The 5,992-nt window shown below is 40.8% G+C and overlaps 1 protein-coding gene across 3 annotated transcripts in view; it reads right to left on the bottom strand.

The window, feature by feature from the left end:
* NCOR1 (nuclear receptor corepressor 1) overlaps positions 1 to 5,992 on the bottom strand; it is a 242,871-nt gene that overhangs the window by 223,291 nt on the left and 13,588 nt on the right. For 2 of the 3 annotated variants that reach the window (XM_015558356.1, XM_015558357.1), the window contains exon 1: positions 3,027 to 3,125. The exons of the other annotated variant lie outside the window; for it this stretch is intronic. The gene's annotated coding sequence lies outside the window, so the exon portion shown is untranslated. Of the gene's footprint in view, positions 1 to 3,026; positions 3,126 to 5,992 lie in introns of those variants that run through there. 3 annotated transcript variants of the gene reach the window in all.

Below are 5,992 nucleotides of genomic sequence, written 5' to 3'. Positions count from 1 at the left end.
CCCAAAAAAATAAAAATAGTAAAATAAAAAACATATTCTTGGGGTAGGGTTTTTAGAAAAAGAAGATTCAGGGATTCTCAAGTTGTCTTAGAAGTACTAGCAAAGAACCTTGGTAACTTGACTCTCAACCCTAGTACCAAATTCCCTTTCTTTCTACCAGGAGGTCCACCCCAACAGCAGGACAGAGTAGAGAACTTCCAGGGGCTTGGCCTGGGGCTGGGTCAGGCATACTCCACGTGAGACATGAAATGTGGACACTGGCAACTGCTTGGAAAGAAAGGCTGCAGAGGATGCTACAAGTTATTAAATATTGCACCCTCTCTCTACTTTGAAAACACCATGTGAGAGGAAACTTGAGACTGAATCAAGATTCAGAAGCTTTAGATGTAGCGGCCATTATTGTCTATTTCTTGGAGATCCTTCTGATGATATTAGAATGGAGAATAATTAAGATACTAAGTGGAGTTAGCCATTAGCCTTATTTTGTACTTTTTTTCTTGCTAGTAATTTTAGGGTAATTGTGCAGCAGCTTGGGAAATCTACTCTGTTAGGACATAATGTATACCAATATTTTGATAACCTCTGATAGAAGTTCTGTGATGTCTGTTTTTTTTCATCTCTTTCTTGAAAGTCTATCTTGAGGCCAATAACTTATAAGGAATCTACATAGTTTGCATTTCATTATACCTCAGTTCCACTTTTTTATTTGAACCAAAGAAACACTAATAGGTCTTGAGTGTTGCTGAAGTCAGTAAGATGAAACGCAGTATCAAAAATTAGAAGTAACTTGTGTGTAAAAAAGAAAATATTGGGTGGTTTGGCTAGAGCACAATTAGCACAGGATGTATTAATTAAATTCTCTGGTTTTCAAAAATGTAATTTGTAACCATTTTTTTACATGATATTTCAATTTTTGTACATAGAGTATCTTAGTAAAAGTTGGGGCATATTTAGGCACCTTTAAAAAAAAAAAGAAACCTGGTCAAGGTTTTATATGCAACCTCCTCATATCATAAACATTTAGTATAATTATATTTTAGAATGCAAATAATATACTAGAATTAAATGTCACTGTTATAAATGACAAGAACACATTTTATCTGGATTTTACAGATAAACCCATAACTAGCCTCCTGTATTTTACAAACAGGCAATAAAATGTAGTAAAATGAAACTGCTCTACTTAAATTCCTTTTTTTATCTTCCCACATTAAAGTACCATCGTCATCCCTCTCCCTTTGACTGCGGTTTCAGCTACTCGTAGTCAACTGCAGTACAAAAATATTAAATGGAAAATTTCAGAAATAATTCATGACTTTTAAATCTCCCACCATCCTACTCCACCCTCCATCCTGCCCAGAGTTGAATCATCCTTATGTCCAGCATACCCATTCTGCATATGTTACCTGCATATTAGTCACTTAGTAGCTGTCTCAATTATCAAATCAACTGTAGCAGTATCACAGTACTTGTGTTCAAGTAACGCTTATTTTACAATGGCCCCAAAGCATAACAATAGTGATGCTAGCAATTTGGATATTCCAAAGGATATAAACTGGTTCTTTTAAGAGAAAACGTATGTATGTAGTAGAAAAGAAACATAGTATATGTAGGGTTCAGTACTATCCATGGTTTCAGGCATTCACTGGGGATCTTGGAACATACTCCTAAGGCAAGTTAGTAAGAACCTAGGAAAATCCCCTGGCTAGTGGAATGAGGAAACCGAGACAAATGGCTGAACAAACAGCTGGACAGGCTGAACAATTAACAGCCAGTTGATAAATCACAAGATTTTATGCTCCCTAACCAAAGATACATAAGAGCGGGTGGTTTAAACCTATCCCCTAACCAAAGATATCTAAGAGCAAGTAGCTTGAATCACCTTTTGATAGATAACAAAACAGACAAGAAAAAGCCTCCTAATTAGAGCCAGACTAATCTATCTATATATAGCCTATCTAATAAAGGGGGAATATGCAAATTGACCATCACAACATCGCAAAAGATGGCAGTACCCATAGCCACAAGATGGCGGCACCCAGTCCCCTCAGCCCCACCAGAGTCCCCCAGTCCTTTCAGCCCTGCCGGGGGGGTGGCAGGCATACAGTGCAGCCGGACCTGCCCTCAACCCTCCAGCCGCCCAGGGCAGGCCTGAGGTACAGGCAAGGCTTGGATGGCAGCTGCCCAGCCACCCAGGGCCAGCCAAGGTTTGCGCTGCCAGCAGTGGCAGCAGCAGAAGTGTGATGGATTTGTCACCTTCCTCTGATGGCTGGGTTGCCTCCTGTCCCTGAGGGCTCCTGGACTGTGAGAGGGGGCAGGCAGGGCTGGGGGTGCATGAATTTTCATGCACCGGGACTCTAGTATGTTGTGTGTGTGTATGTGGACACATGGACACACACACACACACACACACACACACACACATATAAAAGGCTCATATGCTAAGTGTTCGACCCTCCGACCAGTTGCTATGACACGCACTGACTACCAGGGGGCAGATGCTTAACGCAGGAGATGCCATGAGGTGCACTGCCCATTTACAGAGAAACGGCATCGCATACCTGGCGTCCACAAAGCAACACTCAGCTTCCCCCAAGTGGGACACAGGCCCTGCCACCACGCAGGAGAAAGAGCCCACCAAATCACAGCCGCTGCCAAGACCCCATTGCACAAAATGCAACCGAAAGCCCAGTCCAGCCCAGAAACGGTGGCTGTGGACACCAGGTAATTATGTCACGTAGCAATGCCCGGCTTCCTATCCGTAGTGACAGGCCATTTAACAATAAATGCCACTGCGAACTTGGTGCCCATAAAGCAACACTTGACTTCTCCCAAGTGGGACACAGGCCCCTGCCACCATCCCGGAGCGACACCCCACCAAATCGCAGACAACGCTGCCAAGACCCCAGCCCAGCCCAGAAATTGTGGCTATGGGTGCCGGGTAATGACATCACGTTTTTGTTGACATTCTGACGCTGAAACTGTCAACAGAGTATGTCTAAAGACCAACTATTGCCACAACGTACCTCTACAGTTGAAAGAAGCCAGCATCGTGGACAGAATGTATCTGAAGACCAAATATTGGCACTATGTACCTCTAAGGCTGAAAAAACGTGACATCATCAACAGAGTATGTCTGAAGAACAACTATTGGCACTACGTACATCTGAACCCAAAAGAAAGCGACGTCATCAACAGAATATGTCTGAAGAACAGTCATCAACAAGTACTACCGATACTGGTAGGAACTGCCTTCATAGCAAAAATGAGGTAAATGAGGATGCAATTATCGAACACAGTTGTGATGGAATGACTGTTAACATGTCAATTTTCCTATCCCTAAATTTCTCCAATGATAAAAACCATCTCATGGAAAATGTACTCGATGTTGTAGTAAAGGCAAAGTTTGTCCTAATGATATAAATTTTCCAGAAAACCCAGCATATTTTAAAAACTTAATGATAAATGAAGATTCTGACAGTAAAAATCTCATGGAAAATATTTGTTGTTATATTATGTTGTTATTGTTTATTTATTAACCAATTTATATATTATTTTCATGTACATTTTACTAATTTTCTTTCATCTCTGACACTTCTATTATAGAAAAAGGGCGAATAGTGATACGTATTAAAATATTTAATTAATTTACTTTCAATGTGCATGAATCCATGCACCGGGCCACTAGTCCAAGATAAAAGTAAGAAGAAAATGACCCCAGAAACCATCAACAAAACAACAAGAAAGCCCACTGCATGGGAGAACGTATTTACCAATGATATTTCCGATAAGGGTTTAATTTCCAAAATTTACAGAGAACTCATACAACTTAATAAAAGGAAGCTAAACGACCCAATCAAAAAATGGGTAAAGGATTTAAATAGATACTTTTCAAAAGAGAATATAGAGAAGGCCCAGAAACATATGAAAATATGCTCAAAGTCACTAATCATCCGAGAGATGCAAATCAAAACAACAATGAGTTATCATCTCACACCTTTCAGAATGGCTATCATCAACAAATCAACAAACGACAAGTGCTGGTGAGGATGTAGAGAAAAAAGAACCCTCTTGCACTGCTGGTGGGAATGCAGACTAGTGCAGCCACTGTGGAAGGCAGTATGGAGTTTCCTCAAAAAGTTAAAAATGAACTCCCATTTGACCCAGTAATCCCACTACTAGGAATATATCCCAAGAAACCAGAAACACCAATCAGAAAGGATATATGCACCCCTATGTTCATAGCAGCACAATTTACAATAGCTAAGATTTAGAAACAGCCTAAGTGCCCATCAGCAGATGAGTGGATTAAAAAAACTGTGGTACATGTACATAGTGGAATAGTGTGCTTCTATAAAAAAGAAGGAACTTTTACCATTTCCAACAGCATGAATGGAACTGGAGAGTATTATGCTAAGTGAAATAAGCCAGTCAATGAAAGAAAAATGCCACATGATCTCAATCATTTATGGATAATAAAGACTATAGACAATAAAAAAAAAGAAAAGAAAATGACCCCGCCCTAGCTGGTTTGGCTCAGTGGATAGAGTGTCCGCCTGTGGATGAAAGAGTCCCATGTTAGATTCTGATCAAGGGCACATGCTCAGGCTGTGGGCTTGATCCCCAGTAGGGGGCATGCAGAAGGCAGTCAATCAATGATTCTCTCTCATCATTGATGTTTCTAACACTCTCTCCCTCTCCCTTCCTCTCTGAAATCAATAAAAATATATTTAACAAAAAAAAGAAAGATAATGACTCCAGCCCCATTATAAGCTCATCTTTATATATCAATGTACCAAATGACATAGCTGGAAATCTAATGAATAGTCTGCTGAGATCCACCTCTGAGACCTCCCCTAAAATTCCCACCTATTAAAAATAGATAAAACCCTCAGGAAGGGTGCCAATGTGAGCTCTTCTTTGAGCAAACTTGTGTCCCCCTTTCCTTGGGCATGTACTTTGCTTCTTCTACCCTAAGCCCTAAGGGTGCCCACAAGACATGCACCCAGGGGAGCCATGGGCAGTGGCAGCTTGTCCCAGGCTTATCCCCTGATCCTGTCTCCAGGGGCCCTTCTTTGGCCTCATGGTCCCAAGCTTTAATAAACTTACTCTCACTTTCACCTGGACTCGTGTGGTGAAATTGTTCCTGCCTGAGTCAGGAACCTGAAGGTCGCCTGATTCATGAAAGGTCCTGACTCTACAGAGGCAGGGCTAGCCCCCAGCACAGAAGCAGTTTGGTAACATCTGCTGCAGATAAGGAGGAACTACTATAATAAAGACACACACACACATATACATACACACACACACACACACACACAAATTTACTCAACAGGAAACGTATCTTGCAACAACAAAATTTCAAAAACAGTCATCAGAAAGGAAAAAAATCCAATTCCTTCTCACGGGAACTCCTGGCTTTTGACCAATAATCTCTGTATAACTAAAATGTACTTGGATAGGTTTTCAAGGTGGACTCAGCTCTGTGTGTGTGTGTATGTGTTTATGTATGTGGAGGTCATGTGGGGGATTAAAGACGTACTTCATTGTGGTGAGACTGTAGATGCCTCTTTTGATGAGCAAGAATGAACCCACGGAGGGTCACACTAAGGCAAAGCCCACAGTTCACCAAAGGAGACAAATAATCCTACAAAATACACAATTCAATTTTCTTTTAAATTATCAAATAATGAAACCTTTTGATACAAAAGTATGGAATAGGGGGATGGCCTCTATAACATTGCAGATGCCAAAATATTGTAAACTGAGGCAAGTCAGGTTGCACTAATTCTCACAAAGGAGCCTAGCTCTAGTCCAACTCCAACAGTACATTAGATAAGGAGAAGCTAAGACCACATGCACCACTATGTTTATTGCAGCATTATTCATCATAGCAAAGGTATGGAAACAACCTAAGTGTCCGCTGATAGACAATTGGATGAAATACATGGCATATATATACAGTTTGTATATATATATATACAAACTGGGA

Source organism: Myotis davidii, unplaced genomic scaffold (assembly GCF_000327345.1).
Source record: "Myotis davidii unplaced genomic scaffold, ASM32734v1 scaffold129, whole genome shotgun sequence".
NCBI classification, from domain to species: Eukaryota; Metazoa; Chordata; class Mammalia; order Chiroptera; family Vespertilionidae; genus Myotis; species Myotis davidii.
Note: the sequence above shows the minus strand (reverse complement) of the source record. Positions and strands in the feature narration are given on the sequence as shown.